This window comes from Balaenoptera musculus, chromosome 19 (genome assembly GCF_009873245.2).
Source record: "Balaenoptera musculus isolate JJ_BM4_2016_0621 chromosome 19, mBalMus1.pri.v3, whole genome shotgun sequence".
Taxonomy (NCBI): domain Eukaryota; kingdom Metazoa; phylum Chordata; class Mammalia; order Artiodactyla; family Balaenopteridae; genus Balaenoptera; species Balaenoptera musculus.
In genome coordinates, this window is record NC_045803.1 from 50338625 (window position 1) to 50357190 (window position 18566).

The window sequence follows — 18566 nt, forward strand, 5'->3', positions numbered from 1 at the left end:
GTGGAGACATGAAGCTTCAAATCCTAGAGGCCAAGAATGACTTGGAAAGTTAACATTCATCTACAGCATCTCACACCCAACTGCCCGACTCACGCATCACCCCACAATAGGGTCCCGCCTCGGCTCCAAGTGGACCAAAGATTCTTATGTGCTTCATACCTATGAACTCTAGTGGATGTTCGGCATTACTGGCTGCCCTTCAACCATCCCCCTTCCTTCTGGGTACCTCATGCCATGGCAGGTGTGGTGTCACGGCAAATCAGATCGCTCCAGACCCCACAGTTCCTCTCGGAGCCACCCAGAGAGGGGGCAAGCATGCTCACTTCAGCAAATTGAACAGCATCACCCAAGATTTTGAATCTTTAGCAGATTGACTGCAGGTCAGAAAAGAAATAGGTTGGAATCCATTCACTTTAGGTGTGAGCTAGTACCTTGCTAAGCTACTCATTCTAGCAGCTAGAACCTAGATGCAAAATACGACAAATCACAGGCCTTCATGACAATTTGAAACCATCGACATAAAAAGGTAAATGCCAAGGGCCTACTAAGTACAGCAGACAATGCTAACACCCCACCTAGACCCCACTGATGTCCGTGGGCTCCACGTGTGCACCCTGGCTTCTAGGTATTTACAGCAGCCTGGCGCGGGGCTCTCAGCGGGGCTGACCTTGGCTGATGGAGCTGGCTTTGCTCACAGGCCTGGAAAGCCAGAGTCCCTTGGAATTCATGTCCACCCTCCACCCTCCTCCTGGGGTTGGCTCTTAACCAATGACTGACAGGCACAGTACGAAATCCCCATCTCCCTCGCCCCACATTCTAAGGCACAGCTTGCCTCTCAGAGTCCCCCTGATGAGATCAGGCTGAACTCTCCACTGTGGAGATGTCTCCTGAACTCACCATCTTCCTTGGCATCTTCCTCTGCCCTGTCCTGCTCCCCCAACCCCCGTGATCTCCCCCTGGGGAGCCTTGCCTTGTACCTGAGCCCTCCTCTCGGGGTCTGTTCTGGGGTCATCTCAGCTCCATGAACTCTGATAAACCAGCAGCAGCATTTTGAGATATGAAGACAAGAAAAGGTAGACATATTCTGGAGATGAACCGCTGATCAGATATATGCTTTGCAAATATTTTCTCCCATTCTGTAGGTTGCCTTTTCACTCTGTTGATTGTTTCCTTTTCTGTGCAGAAGCTTTTTAGTTTGATGTCATCCCACCTGTCTATTTTTATTTTTGTTGCCTGTGCTTTTGGTGTCATAGCCATGAAATCATTCCCAAGACTGATGTCATGAACCTTTTCTCCTGTGTTTTCTTGTAGGAGTTTCGCCTATAGTCAACAATAATGTATGTACACTTAAAATGTGTTAAGAGGATCTCTACATGTTGTGTTCTTGCCACAATAAAATTGAAAGGGGAGATATATTTGCATGAGAAACAATTAAAAGAGTTACCATCGATGTATAAAGGCCCAAAGAAGACTGTGTAGTGTATTAAACACATTCAAGACCCTTCCCTAAGTTAGCTGACAGCCCAGTGGGAATGAGACCTAGATCCATACTGGTATCATATAGTTCATCTATCTATATACTACATTATATATGCATACACACATATGTATATATGCACATGTATATACTATATTATGCATGTTATATACTATAGTACATATAGCATACTATATATATATTATACATTACTACTATAATAACCTAGTATATCGATAAATAAATTAACCAGGAAATTAAATGTCTAAATGCTAAACTTGCAGCCAACCTATTGCTGAAGCATAAATGAATAGCTTACGCTTCCTTCCCTCAAAGGAAAGTTTGTGGGAAAACAGTCTGACTCTCTTGGCATCACCCTTAAAGGGCTGAGGCATGACTCAAAAATCAGTTTTCCTTCAAGACCACCTTCTAGGGATGTGACATCCATGAAAACATCTAAAGGCTTTCGTGGCTGTTTCTATTTCAGGACCACTTCTTGGGAGTAACGTGTTCCGTAAGTTTCCTGTAGTGAGACATGGTGCGGGGTGGAAAGACTGGAGCAACAGATAAATATGGGTTTGGACGCCAATATTTATGGGCAAAGATGGGTTTGCTGCCTCTATGGCTGACTAGTTTGGTGGTATTGGACTTCCAAATATCAAAATGTTTGTCAGGTTCCCTTTCTATGAAATGGGACAACCACTCCCCTCACGGGTCCATAGTGAGGATTCTAGATGTAAAGTGCCTAGCTCAGTACCTGACATACAGCTGGACTCGGTAAAGTTTATTTTCTGTCTGTTCCAACTCTTACTCTTTTCTTTCGAGGACTCAGACCTAAGGAATATGGAGACAGACTGAATCAAGAGGCTGGGAAATGGTCCAAATCAAAGGACTTTTGAAAACAGGACTTGGTAAGCTCCTTGAAGGCAGAGGCTAAGTCTTTTAAGTATTCAGTACAGTGCCAAGCCTGCTGGCATTGCCCAACAAACATTTAAATAGGGATAGCTGCTTAAGAACTGGATTTTGGTCTCAGTTTCCTTGGAAAGGTCGCCACCTGGTGGACAGAGCTCAAAACAGCACACCTCTGGACAAAGTGTGTTCCTAGGGCCATTTCAAGGCTGACAATTTTATCTGCTAACATTTACAGCTCCTGGGAGCCTGCTCAAGCAGTAGTGAGTTTCCAAAGAAGCAGAAAGAGGAATTTAGAAGGAAAATAAAAACTTCTTAGAGTTCTAGAAAGATCAATGCATTTTCTTGCTTCTAATCCTTCGCTTAGAGAATCCATCTTAGCCCATTTACCGGCCCTAAGAATTACGAGTAAAAATTAGCACCTGAAATCCTAAAACTTCAAAGCACGTAAACCATCTACAAAAGCAACCCTAAGCTAGGTCAGGTGACAAGGAAAAGACAAAGGCCATATTGAGTTGCCCTCAGTACACCCTATACTAGTATCTGGTCTCTGCTGCTCTGAGCGTTCTGAGATCTAAGATGTAAAATCATCTTTCATGGAAACACACTTGCAACACACGACTGATCCTCCAAATGGTGGGTATATTGATAAAACGGAGCAGAAAGGAAATCCTCAATGGGGGTGAAACTCCTAGGCTCCCCATTCAGTGAATCTGTGATCAAATGCAAAGAGCATGGCTTTAGAGGTGGGCATGACTCTGGGTACAAATCCCAGACAAAGTAGTCAGCGGTTCCAAGGCTTAATTTCCCCACCTGTAAAGTGAGTCAGTGATATTTCCTCCGTGCCCATTACCCAGCCACTTCAGGCTATGGTTCCCAAGTCAGCACCACCACGACGGATGGAAGAGTCTTCAGCAGCCCTGACGGTCAGAAGTAAACCACACCACGCATTTGTGCAAATGTTCGGGTTTCTTTTACGACGACGTGTCACGTGGGCCTGCATTACTCAGATAATCACCCCATTTCACCAATCGGGTGTTTTCCAATGAGCCCATGGAAGCCTGAGGTCAAAGAAGCACTTAGTAATTAAATAATGCCCACAAGTTTCCTGAACAGAGGTTTCAAGCCAAGCCCATAATGTAAGGAAAGCGCGGCCCACTTCCATCAATTCATTTCTGCCTCTGCTTCCTGAAAGATCCCAATTAGCGATTGTGATCAGCTCCACTTGGGGAAACCTGCAAACCCTTTCAGCTAATTGGCCCAAGGAAGAAAAGAGGGACTTGAGTGGAGTTCACGGGACATGGGCTGACCTTTGTCTTAAACCTCCCCAGCAGTTATTTCTTGCATTGAAAGGGGAAGCTGAAAGGATACGTATGGTGGCGGCAAAAGCCCTCAGGCTGGTATTAGGGAAAAGTAAATGGGGTTGGGGGCAAGGGATATCAAGACAGTTATTATAACGGAAACTGTATCCCCATCCCCAGAACAGAACACACACCAACATCCCTTCACATACTGATCATTTTTAGTGTCTTTCCTTGTTTCTAGAGATGGTGAGAGATTCCAGCAGACTCATTTCCTACTTGCCATGTTGGAAACTTGGCACCGGTTTCACAGTTGAGATCCTCTTGTTGAAATCTGATTAGGCTCTTCTCTGTGTTATCCTTGAACAGAACCCTGGATATGACTAAGGACTCAGGGCTGGGAGTGGGAATTACGCACAGCAATCCACGGGGGAAGATGATTAGTGGTGAAAATCCTCCGTGCACAGCCAGAAAAACCTGATACGAGCCCCAGAACTAGCAGCTATGGGTCTGTGTCACCCTTGAACAAGTGACTTGATAAAGCCTCAGTTTCTTAATCTATAAAATAGGCATAAGATTCCTCACAGCAGAACCCTGTCATAAAAGTGAAATTATCCCCTTCCTTTGGAAATTCATTAAAACGTACATTGAAATCACCTACGAAAACTGTTTACCGTAGTGCTTGACACTTAGCGGACGCTCAAAAAATGGTGTTTTGCCCTTACGAGTATCCAGGGAGGTAAACGTTGTTGAACCTATTTTATGGAGGCATCTCAGTGTAACTTTTTTAAAGATCACACACCCAGTAAGGACTGGGGTTGGATGGGGCCTGAAACTCAAAACCCAAAGCTTATACCCTCCCCTCTACAGTACGGATCCTAATTCTTTGCTGGGCATCAGAATTTCTTGGGAGCCTGGTTAAAAGTGAACATTCCAGGGCCTCGTCCCAGATTCTGACCCAGTCGGTCTGCAGTAGGCCCCAAATCTAATGTAGAAAGTCCCATAATTCTTCTCATTCACATTTAGATATTATTATTATTGTTGTTATTATTATTATTACCACAAGTAGTAGTAGTATTCAAGTTACTATTAGTTTTTACTTCTACAACTAAGGTGAAAGTTCAGTATAGCTCCTGATTCAGAGATCAAGACAGAAAACACAATCACATACATGTATGCACACACATAACATATGTAAAAAGTACATATTGGATTCTACTCACTCCAAAGGGTGATACAGAATAAATTTACTAAAATTCCGTGGGCCAAGTAAATGTATATTTTAATAAATTTGTTAAGTTAAACTATGTTCTGTGAGTTTATAATTTTGGCCATGAAAACTGTTAAATCTCTCAAAGAGTCTGGGTTTTAGGGAGATTATTTCGATAACACTGTGGAAGATTAGGGAAAGTGAAATCCATTCATTCATCCAGCAAACACGTGTTGCTTATCTATTTTGTGTTCGGCACTGGGATAAGTGTGAGGGATTCAGAAATCAACAAGACTAGAAGCTTCATGAAGCCCCAGAACTTGTCTATCTTGTTGGAAAAACAGACACACTTAAGTAAATCAAATAATTCCATAATATGATAAGTGCTATAAACAAACAAACAAAAAAAATCAGGGTGCTGTGGCAGAACTACTGGGAACCAGGGAGTGTGAGACAGAATGCTCTTTCTGAAGAGCAGAAATTGAAGCTGAGAACTGAAGGTAGGAAGGGCTCAGGTGTGTGAAAAGCCAGCAGGAACAGCAAGCACAAAGGCCCTGAGACAGGAGGGAGATTTCGGGGTTCATGGGAGGGAAAGCAGCTCTGGGAGCTGGCTGAAGAAGCAGGAGACCAGTGAAGTGTCTCACAGGGAAGGAGGCCACAATGGGGGCAGCCGTGCAGGCTCTGCCCCATTGCTGCCCCTGGACCCCTGGTTACACACGCAGCGACCGCCCACACGGGGACCTGAAACAAAGCCCCTGTGGGCTGTGACGGACCTCGAGCCTGAGGATCTTGTTTCTCTCTGCCTCTCCCAGGACAGCTGCCGGCAGGACAGCCTCTGTCCCCTTTAGCACTTGGTCCTATAGAGCCCATGCCCCTTGAGAAGGAGGGAAGAGGTCGCTTCCAGGGGCCACACCCCCATCTCAGGCGCCCCTGTCTCCCACGCCAGGCTAGGGACGCTTTGATTAATCCGCTAGTTCCCAAGAGGGATGGCTGGACCCCCAGGGGACCTCTGGCAACGTCCACAGACGTTTTTGGTCGTCACAAGTGGGCAGTAGATGCTACTGCCATCCACTGGGTCAGGCCAGGGATGCTGTTATTCATCCTACAACATATAGGATGGTCCCCTCAACAAAGAGTCATCCAGACCCAAATGTCAACAGTGCCAATGTTGAAAAACCCTGGCTTATATGTGGAATCTAAAAAAATGGTACAAAATGGAAATAGAGTCACAGATGTAGAAAACAAACTTATGGTTACCAAGGGGGAAAGGGGTAGGGAGGGATAAATTGGGAGACTGGGATTGACATAGACACACTACTATACCTAAAAGAGATAACCAATAAGAACCTACTGTAGAGCACAGGGAACTCTACTCAGTACTCTGTAATGACCTACATGGGAAAGGAATCTAAAAAAGAATGAATATGTGTATCTGTATAACTGACTCACTTTGTTGTACACCTGAAATTAACACAACATTGTAAATCAACTATACTCCAATAAAATTAATTTTAAAAAACCCACAACCCTGGCTCAGAGGTTCATCAAACTTTTATTTCTTCTCCAATAAAGCCAAGGTCTCCCACTGCCATTCCCCAAAGAATAAGGAAGAACTCAAATCCTTGTAAACAAGGCAGAGAAAAGAAAAATGGCAGGTATTGACTGATCTACTGTGTGCCAGCCAATGCACTTTACATGTGTTAACTCACGTCCTGTGTTTTTGGTTTTTTGATTGCTTGTTTATTTGCAACAGACCTATGTAAGATGGGTACTTTCACTACTAGAGAAGGGGACTGAGATCCCTCTGGGTAAAGGCAACTTTCAAAATCACAGAGCTGAGATTCAAACCCAAAGCTCAATGACTCCCAGTGTGGTGCCCTTTTCTGAATTCCAGCAAAGCTCTCAGGTCAGCTGCGGGGGAAACGGAGCAGTCAAGTCTGACTGTAGGAGTCTGGTGTTTTGCCTGGGAAATGTAAATAATTTAGAGTACAGGGGCTGGAGGGTAATCATCCTGTCTGGTTTCACAGGCCACCCAGACAGCTCTGAAGCCCCTCTCCACCATCCACACACCACAGTCACCTCGCTCCCCATAACCCATCTCCTTGCAGATTCTTGTCATTCCGGGGACGAGAGCCTCCTTCTCAACCAGAAGGAAAAACGTGAGAGGTGAAAATACCATTTGGCAACCAAGTTCCTCAAGCAGAGAAACACTATTACAGGCTGAGAAAATGGTATGGAGGTAAAACTCAATCAACATGTGTTGACTTGATGCCTACTGTATACAAGGCTCCACGCTAAGAATAGTGAGGACGGGAAAGGTGAGTAAGAAACATTATGTGGACCCCTTTCATTCATTATAAAATGGTTTATCAGGCGTATATTTTATGCCAAGCCAAATGTGAGGCTCCGAGACATCAGGATAGAAAACCAGGACCCCTGACCTCTGGGCATAGGTGCTTTGAGGTCAGGGGTCTTGTTATTAATTGTATTAATAAATTAGTACAAAGTGCTAATGTATTAATAAAAGTACTAATTAAGATATGGATTGAAAGCAGCAGTGAGCTAGGGGGAGAATGGACAGACAAGGTCCCAAGTGGATGAATGAATGAATTAAAAATAAAAAGGAACAAGTATGGGCTTCCCTGGTGGCACAGCGGTTGAGAATCCGCCTGCCAATGCAGGGGACACGGGTTCGAGCCCTGGTCTGGGAAGATCCCACATGCCACGGAGCAACTAGGCCCGTGAGCCACAACTACTGAGCCTGCGCGTCTGGAGCCTGTGCTCTGCAACAAGAGAGGCCCGCACATCGTGATGAAGAATGGCCCCAGCTTGCCCCAACTAGAGAAAGCCCTCGCACAGAAACGAAGACCCAACACACCCAAAAATAAAAATAAATAAATAAATAAATAAATAAATAAATAAAAGTTATTAAAAAAAAAAAAGAACAAGTATCATTCAAAAGCACAGCTAAAATTCTGGGAAAGGGAAGGTACAGAAGTGAAACCTGACCTGCAGGAGAGAAATCAGGAAAAACTTCGTGACCAATTGGCTTTTCATGTTAACAAGATTCAGACATGTGGATATGAGACGACTTGCATCCCGGAAAAGGAGAATGAGTCAAAGTTCTGGAAAAAGGCCTTCTCTGACTAGACGGAGTCATTTATCCAGAGGCCAGAGACACCTGGAAAGAAGGATGCAGCAAGGATGGTCCGAGTGCCCATCACAGGGGAGAAAGTATTTGGAGCCCTTCTTATACTATCCCACTAAGACTCAGAAGAATACAAAGTAGGTGCTTTTATTAACCCATTTAACAGATGGGAATGATGGAAAGCCCACCTACAATCCCAACAGGTAAGGAGTGAAGCCCAGGTGGGATCCAGGCCTTTTGGCTCAGAGCAGGTGACTGCAAACTACAGCTCCTGGGCCAAACCTGGGGCATCACCTGTCTTTATAAATAAAGCTTTATTGAAACACAGACATGCCCATCCACTTGCACATTGCCTATGGCTATGACGACAGAGCTGAGTAGTAGGACAGAGACCATCTAGCCTGCAAAGCCTTCAGTAGTTACTATGTGGCCCTTCCTGGAAGAAGTCTGCCCCCTGCTCTCCAAAACTCATTCTCTTGACTTGGGTGACCCAGCACGTCCTGGGCTGGTATCACCGGATGGAACCCTCCACCTGGGGGCCACTCCCAGCCTTTGGCCACTGCCGGCCGTTTCCCCCTCTGATGGGGAAGCTGAACCCCAGGGTCTTCTCAGGACGTAGAAAGCCCTGTAAGCGAGCACATCCCTGGGGTGCTTGAATTCCTGTGGCATCGCCGCTATTTATATTGCAAACACCGCAAGAACTCATTTTTCATGCTATTTCAGCTGAAAACGGCCGTGGCAGGCCCACAGTCTGGAGATCAGGACGGTGGGGGTGAGCGGGTCTGTGCAGCTGGGCTCAGCCGACCGCCCGGGCCCCAGGTTGCCTGTCCCAGGTGCACTGGGCCCAGGCCAGGCTTTCTTCTGGGACAGTGGGCTTGAGGAATGAGGGCAAGTCGAGAGGAGCAAAGGCGCCTGGTGGGAAACGTGGCCACCTCTCATCTAGAAAAGCCTAAAAACACGAAGTGGCGTTCATACATCCACCTTGTTCGACAACCCAACATGGGTCATTAATTGAAATAAAATCAAACCAAATGGAATCCAGATGTTGGTAAATATGCACTTGCATAAAATTCAGACACACATCACCCAATGGAAAGGCACCAAAACTCAAGCAGGAGTTATTTGAGGGACCTGGGGTTACCTCCTAGTCTCTATCTCAACCACTTGTCTTTGGTCTGTTCTCCCTTCATGGCACTTAGGCACAGAGAAGAAAAAAGGACAGATAAAATCCTAACTAGAACTATCTTGCGTTTCTCCCCATAAGAATGGAGACTCCACAAGAAACTGTGTTTGTTTGTTGTTAGCTGGTATATCCCCGGGGCCGAGCACACAGTCTGGAACATAGTATGTGTTCAATTAATCCTTGTTGATTGAATAGATGGTTCTGTTTTCATGTATGCCAGATGATCCACAAGAAACATACATTATTCTTAGAAAAAAAAAAACCACACTGTTTTAAAAATATGTATCAAACAAATCAAAGAATGGAAATTGACATTTTATTTAGCAAATATTTATTGACTACCTACTACGCGTCCACATCACCAATTTCCCCTCACCTCCAGAAAGCCATGCATGATACAACATTCAGAGCAAATCTTCAATGAATACCTCGTGAATACCCCTGACCACACAAATTGCACCACCGCAGTTACCACCTACTTTGAGAAGGATATATAAAAACAGTAGAAACAACAACTCAACTTTAAGAGAGTAAATGTTCCAATGAGCCCACCACCACAGTCCCCAAGAGTCTGGAATGCGATTTCCTGGGAGATAATAAAACTGAATTGCAACCGTAGTGCAGAGAAGAACCCAGCGTTGTTTTGGAGAAGTTATCAACAAACACTGTGAGGCCAGCAGGTCCCGTGAATAAACAAGTCAGCATTTATGAAAGTTTGCAACACAAAGCTTGGCAACCTATAGGCTTCATTCTACCCCTCTCCATCAAGCTCCAGACTCTGAAGACCAAAGTCAAGGCACAAAATGAACCTGAGATGTTGGAAAGACAACTACAAAGCACCTGAGAGTTACATGAGTGAATATAGGCTGAGTGTTAAGCAGGAGACGTTGAGGCAAATTTGGACTCATTTTTTCCCCCTTCACAAACATGGTAATGAAACTTTTATTTTAAAGGCCACTCATTAATGTCAAGTAAGAAAAGACGCCCAGAGAATAGCCAAGATTGCAAAATAACGGCTAGCCTGACCGTGCTACTTAAGTCTGGCTCTCCAGTCAAACAAGACTGGTGCTTGGATATAATAATAAACCCCACGACTCTGTGGGTCAACCTGCCCACTCTGAGCTTTCATTATTAAAGATGCTTGGATCACCCTCACCATTACCTAGACCACATCTGCCAGCTGGTAAGTGGTTCCGATGCAGTAGGGGGAAGTGAAGGGCAGCTGGGAAAATGAAAAAAAAAAAAAAAAAACCTTGAAAAAGTGAAATAAACATTCTTAAGAAGATACTGCCCTCCACTAGCCATGTCCCAGAACTATAAAAAAGAAAGAAAGAAAATAGATCTAGGGGCTTCCCTGGTGGCGCAGTGGTTGAGAATCTGCCTGCCAATGCAGAGTACACGGGTTCGAGCCCTGGTCTGGCAGGATCCCACATGCCGCGGAGCAACTGGGCCCGTGAGCCACAACTACTGAGCCTGCGCGTCTGGAGCCTGTTCTCCACAACAACAGAGGCCACGATAGTGAGAGGCCCGCGCACCGCGATGAAGAGTGGCCCCCGCTCGCTGCAACTAGAGAAAGCCCTCGCACAGAAATGAAGACCCAACACAGCAAAAATAAATAAATTAATTAATTAAAAAAAAAAAAAGATCTATACTGCATTGAGCAGAGGAGCAATCTTTCCATCCCAGGGAGGATAAAAAAGCACCAAACCAAAATGGCAGCCTAATGTAACTGACGCTGCAGTCTTTAATAAAGATTGTTGAAATAAATTCTGGAGAGGGTGTGAAGAAAAGGGAACCCTCCTGCACTGTTGGTGGGAATGTAAATTGGTGCAGCTACTATGGAGAACAGTATGGAAGTTCCTCGGAAAACTAAAAATAGACTTGTCATATGATCCAGCAATCCCACTCTTGGACATATATCTGGACAAAACTATAATTTGAAAAGATGCATGCACCCCTGTGTTCACAGCAACACCATTTACAATGGCCAAGACATGGAAACCACCTAAATGTCCATCAACAGATGAATGGATAAAGAAGATGGGGTATATATATATATATATATATTTATTTATTATCTATATATCTATATATCTATACATATACACAATGGAATACTACTCAGCCATAAAAAGAATGCAATAATTCCATTTGCAGCAACATGGATGGACCTAGAGATTATCATATTAAGTGAAGTAAGTCAGAGAAAGACAAATACCACATGGTATCACTTATATGTAGAATCTAAAATATGACACAAATGAACATACCTGTGCAACAAAAACAAAGTCACAGACATAGAAAACAGACTTGTGGTTGCCAAGGGGGAAGGGAGTGGGAGAGGGAAGGACTGGGAGTTTGGGATTAGCAGATGCAAACTGGTACATATAGGATGGATAAACAACAAGGTCCTACTGTACAGCACAGGGAACTATATTCAATATCCTGTGACAAACCGTAATGGAAAAGAATATGAAAAAGGAGATATAGACAGATAGATATGTTTATGTATAACTGAATGATTTTGCTGTACAGCAGAAATTAACACAAAATTGTAAATCAACTATACTTCACTAAAATAAATTTTAAAAAAAGAAAGATTGTTGAATGATGGGTTATCAGACGTTATCTCTTCCTTCCACAAATGAGAATTAATCACCTGCTGGGTGGCAGGCCTACCTAGGTGCTGGGAAGAAAAGGACCAGTCTCTGCCCTTAACGACAAGTATGATTAACTCCTTAGAAACATGGTGAAATTTGCTAATGGCCTTCCATGACCCAAGTTTGGTGCTAGGCTTCATAAATGTTACTCGTCCATTCAATAAGCACTGATTAAGCATGTACAATAATTACACTGTTCTACGCACTAGGGTCACACTGAACAGACAAAAATCCCATCTTCATGCATCTCAGTGCATGTCCATAAAACACCACCCTGCGGATATTACTCCAGTTTTAAGGAGACGAAGTGAGATTAGCTACAACCTACTCAAGGTCAGACACTAGTAACCGGGCCAGAGCCAGGACTTGGGCCCCGCCCACCTTCAGACCTTTCCTCCTTCCCTACAAATGTCTGCAAGGACCACCTGGCAAAGGTTATGGTGGGTCAGGTTTATTAATAACAGCAACTGGTGTTTGTTTTTATCTTTGTTTCTACACAGACACACTTTGACTATTAAATCCACAGGTGTATTTTTCACTTCTGCCAAAATAACAATAACAATAGTAAAACAACACAAGAATAACAATAATAGCAACAACAGTCATAATAATGCTCCTTTCTCATATTTCTCCAAACACATAGCCCTTTCAGGCTAATTATTTTTGGCCTTTAGGCAGAGCTAGAGTTAACAAGAAATACTTCACTTGCTGTTCAACATTGTTGTAAGGAAGCATCAGAATGACCCTGATGATGACGGGCAAACGGATCCTTGTCAACCTCCATATTGAGGAAGTGATCGGCAAGGTGGAGGCCGTGGGGAAATGGGGTGCATGAGGCCCGTGTCTAAGGGGCAGCTGCTTCTCAACCTCAGCTGATGGTCACCTTGCAAAAAGGAAGCCAAGCGTGGTCAGAACTTCTGATTTTTCGAGGGAAGCCAGAAATCTGGATTGCTATGTCAAATCTCCCCAAATTTCAATATTGGCAATACATTTAAAAAAATATGTGTACCAACATTTTGCTGGCTAAACAATACAAATTTGGGCGTTAAATCTGTCACAGGTCTCTGCATTATTCTAAGTGTTCTTTCCAGCAAATATCATGCATATTGAACAGCATTTTAATGCATTTATTTAGAATACCTATCAACGGTGTTTTCCTTTCCACATTTAGAGCTATGACATAAAACCAGCTCCACAGAGAAGGAAAAAATTGTGTTTATAGCAAATAGCATTATACTCCAAGTACCAAGCACAAGATGTTGACAAGTGCCATCAAAATTTAGAGGGAGGGAGAGGTCACCCAATTCTTAACTAAGTGTCATGGAGGAGAGGAGACTTTATCTTGGATTTAAAAGGAGGGGTCTAATTTGGACTTAAATTAGAGAAATGGCAGAAATTAGATCAGGAAGGCCCAGAGCATGAGCAAAAGCTTGGAGATGAAAGTGAGCAAACACTGTTTAAGGGAATGTGAATAGGAGAATGTTGATAGAGGTGAAAAGAGGACAAGGGAGCTGTAGATGGTGAGGACAGAAGGTTACACTGAGGCAAATAACCTTGTACAAAATGGCGCCCGTATCTGGTCTACTCTAGAAAAGAGGGTAGGGGAGAGACTGAACTCTGTGTGCTTAGCATGTAGAAAGCTGCCAATAAAAATTTAAGGATGAAATGAGCTCATATATGTGAGGCATTTTGACCAACACCAAGTGTGCACAACACCAAGGGATTATGAATATTGATGAGGAGACAGTTTTCAAAGGAAACTTACATAGGAGCCTTGAGAGAAGATTAATAAATTGAAGGTCTCTGGCAATTGTTAAGGGTGTTGTCAAAGTTTAGCAGGCATTTTCCTTCTTAAAAACAATGAAGGGAAACTCATTCCACGGATTTCTGATCCAACTGGGGATATTAAGCCAAAATTGAAAGGGAAATAGAGGTTAATATGTGGCCCTTTTCGGATGTCAGAGTCAAGAGACACACCCTACCCTTCCTCTACAGCCTCCCCTAATAAAAAAAAGCAATAGCTCTTAATCTAAGAAAACACTACATTTTACTTTCATCAAAAGCTACGGTTTATAAATTGAGTTATTTGTAGTGAGGTGGATGGACCTAGAGTCTGTCATACAGAGTGAAGTAAGTCAGAAAGAGAAAAACAAATACCGTATGCTAACACACATATATGGAATCTAAAAAAAAAAAAAAAAAAAAATGGCACTGATGAACCTAGTTGCAGGGCAGGAATAAAGAGGTAGACATAGAGAATGGACTTGATGACATGGGGTGGGAGGGCAAAGCTGGGGCGAAGTGAGAGTAGCATCGACATACATACACTACCGAATGTAAAATAGTTGGCTGGTGGGAAGCAGCCGCATAGCACAGGGAGATCTGCTCGGTGCTTCGCGATGACCTAGAGGGGTGGGATAGGGAGGATGGGAGGGAGGCTCAATAGGGAGGGGATATGGGGACATGTGTATGCATATGGCTGATTTGCTTTGTTGTGCAACAGAAACTAACACGGTATTGTGAAGCAAGTATACTCCAATAAACATCTATTTAAAAAAAGAAAAGAAAAGACGTTGATAAAGATCCCCCTCCCCCCCAAAAATAGCTATGGTTTACTTTCCACTGCATGACAACACAAGGTTTGGAAGCAGACCCGGGTTCAAGTCCCAGCCCAGCCACTTATCAGCTCTGCCACCTTGGACAAGTTACTGAGCTTCTCTGAGCCTCTCCATAAAGGGATGAGGCAGCGAAAACAGTGCCCATCTCACATGACTGATGAGGATGACAGGAATAATGTACAGTGAAACCTGATGACCCTCCTGTAAATATCAAATTGGACACAAAATGATCTCATTTCAAGGAGACATCAAAAGCCAAGGAGCCGATTCTGTTGAGATGAAAATCCCACAGAGATTTCATCCAGGATGTAAATTGCTTCTTGATAGTCATCTCTTTCCTGGCTCCTAAGTACAGTGTTCTGCTACCACGCGTAGATGTTTCTCTCAGCAGGGTAATCCATACACACAGATTGCCCACAGCTGTCCCAACCACATGAAAGACCCACACACTCCCCCGTGCCCTACTGGTAAAAGCTAGTCATTCATCAAATGCTGAAGACTCAGCACCAGACACAATGAAAGGTCAGCCCTGGGTTTTTATTGCATTGGTATTAGCTTTCCCTGTCTGCAGCCATTTGCTCAGTACAAAGCTTTACAGTGTTTACAAATGGTGGAGGGTCCTGGCCTTTTCTTCTTATTGACTTTTAGATCCTTGCATCATTAATCTTTTTCATTGGAGACTTCAGCTGGCCATGAAAAGGAAACACTGCCTTCTGCTGTATGACTCAAGTTCTGCTGGGCTGTGCACCTCTAGAGGAGGTCTGGGTGTGATGGGGTGTGTTGGGGGAAGAAGTGCCATCTTCCATCCTGTGCAAAACTTGAAACTGTTATTTTTGTGACACTGTGCTTGCACTTGAGACCAGCCACACCTGCCTAAGGAATTTAACACAGTGTTTACTATATTGTGAGCATTCAATAAAGAGCATTGGTTGTTATTATTATTTTATTATTAATTTTATTCGATTATAGTTATTTCCATAACTTGTATGCTCGAGAAAAGAGAATATTTGTCAACAACAGGAAGTAAGTTCTGAAGCAAATAACACTTTCATCGGTAATAACTATTAAAAAATAGCAGAGCAATAACAAAAAATAGCCATCATCACTATGTAGTCCAAAGCTTCAAAATGCTGAACGTGGGCATGGTGCAAATTTGTTATTTTTCCTACTTTTTGTGAAAAAAGTATTGTTTTCTTCCAGGTTTCTTTTAAATAATTTTCTACATCGACATCATCAAATACAACTTTCTGTGATGATGGAAAAGTTGTATAACCTAGCGAAAAGCTTACTGGTACATCCATATTATTAAACACTCAATGTGATTGAGTAATTTTAATTAAGATCTAATAACATAGTTTATGGTGTGTATATACCATACTTTACATAGCTATCCCCTTACTTTTTCTTCTTGTAATTGCTTTCCATTTAGTATTGACAATTCAAAGGATACTTTTCAGATACCTCACAAAAATATGCACTGAAATTGGGAAAGCTAGCTGTTCTCTTAATAACTCTAATCTCTTAGAGTTTGTTACATCATCTAAGCCTAACCAACCTGTGAGAAAGAGTCAACATCATCCTAATCCATTCATAAGTACACCACTTAGATAGAATTATTGTATCCTTATTGTATTATATCTTTCCCCATCTCTCATTTCTAGTCTGTTAGCTTTAAATCACCAGCAATGCTTCTTATACCGCCCAGAAATCTGAGCAAGAACAGAAGTTTAAGAAGGAAGAACGGTAACCTGGGAATGACGCTACAGAGAGTGCACAAGTGGATGAGAGAGTTCTGGGGGTGGGGGTGGGGGGGCGGGCAGCCCGATGGCACAGACAAGCTGCATAATCCTCCATCCCTGCAGAGGTGCCACCTCCTGCCCCAGCCCAAGAATACTTCTCTCACCACTTTCCACAGGTCACAGAAGAAGAATTCATTCTCTCTTTATACCACTTTGTGCAAAGTATTACGCCATCCACTACCTTATTTGATCATCACAATGACCCTGGATGCGGGTGGAGGGTGTAAGTTGGGCAGATAATATTACCGTATTCACATTTTACACAACAATCTAGAGATATTAACTTGTCTAGGATTACATGACTACCCCACACCAACACTAGAATTAGAACTCAGATCTCACAGCTTCCAAGTCCAGAGGTCTTTTTAGTATCTGTTTTCTCCATTTCCTCCTGCTCCCCAAGAACAAAATAGGGCAGCTGCCTGGACTGGTGAATAAACAGTAAAACCGGAAGCCTACATATCCTGCTAAATTAATAATTAAGGATTTCTGATTCCAGGAAACATGGAGGAAACACACTCCACCCTGCCTCTCCCACTGAATATAGCTATAAAAACATGGACCTGATGCATGAAGCTGTTATTTGAGGACTCTGAAAAGTAAATTGTGGCAATAAAATCAGAATTTAAAGTAACACTGAAGTGGTGGTGGGTTTTCCACTTCTTTTCCCTCTAGTATACTTTGTCTTGAACTCAACACTCTAGACTTGGCAGTGGACACCAGGACAGAGCAGAGGAAGCTTCCAGAGAAGCTACTTCATTCTGGTCTGAGGCCCTGAAGAAGGAACTTCTAACTCCAAAAGGCAGTATGGAAATTTCCTGTTTTGTTTTCTTTTTCTTTTCTCTATTTCTCACACCCCCAATCAATTTTGTAAGGGTGGTAGAAGTGACTAGAAGCAGGAGCCCATGGGAGCCAAAACTCTGATGGAGAAGAATGTTTCTGTCAATTTGGTGAAGTTGCAATCCCAAGAGGGTGGGGAGGACCTTTATTTTCCTCCCTCTGTTCTGCCACCATTGGCCCTTGACACAGACAACTGAAGTGACTAATCCTTAGTTCTCAGAAGACAAAAAAGGAAGAGCCTTAGGGAACGAGAAAATACTGAAGAGATCACAAGAAGAGAACTCAGGAAAACAGACCCATAAATGTGTTCATCAACTCTGGGGTTCACTCTCCTACAGTGCAGGAATTGATCTGATCCTATTCAGCACACCAAGCACGTTGATCAAAGTCAAACTACCTCCCAGGACCCAGACTGGCCACTAGGTGGAGAACACGCAGGACAGATCTGAATAGCACTGAAAATGCTTTGAAAACCAGAGGACATTAGAATCATAGCCCACAGAATGTGGGATAGAACTTGGGGCCTGACCATAAAAATAGGTCAACTGACTGCTGAAAGAAAAACATCAACATTCTCCAAGGATTTTAGAAAGACCCAGAGTCTCTTAACCTAACACTAAAAAAGTTCAGGATACAATCCAAAATTACTCAGCATATAAAAAATCAGGGAAAAAAAAAAAACCCAGGAAAATCTGAATTCATATGGGAAAAGATGATCGACAGACAACAACACTGAGATAATACAAATGTTGAAATTACCTGACAAAGACTTTTTTAAAACTAGGATAAAAATGCTTGAGCAAGCAACTATAAACACTTTGAAACAAAAGGAAATATAAGTCTCAGTAAAGAAACAGAAGATATAAAGAAGACTCAAATAGTTTTAGAACTGAAAAACAAAACTGAAAGAAAAATTTACTGGATGAACTTAATAGCAGAATAAAGATGACAGAATAAAGAGTCACCAAAATTATAGATAGATGAATAGAAATTATCCAATCTGAACATAGACAAAAAGATTGAAAAAAAAAAAGGAACATAGCCTCAGGGATCTATGTGATAATGACTAGAATTTTAACATTCACATGACCAAAATCCCAGAAATGAGACAGTATAGTACTGAAAACTATTTAAAGAATAATGGTTGAAAATGTCCCAAATTTGATGAAAGAGACAAACCTACAGATCCAAGAAGCTGAGTAAACTCCAAAAAGGATAAACCAAAATAAATCCACACTAAGACACAGCATAATCAAACAGTTAAGAACGAAAGACAAAGAATAAACTCATTATCTATAATGGAACAACAATTGAAATTACTGTAGATTTCTCATTAGAAACCATGGGGCCATAAGAAAATGGCACAATATTTTTAAAGTTTTGAAATAAAACAACTGCCAGTGCAAATTATATATCCAGCA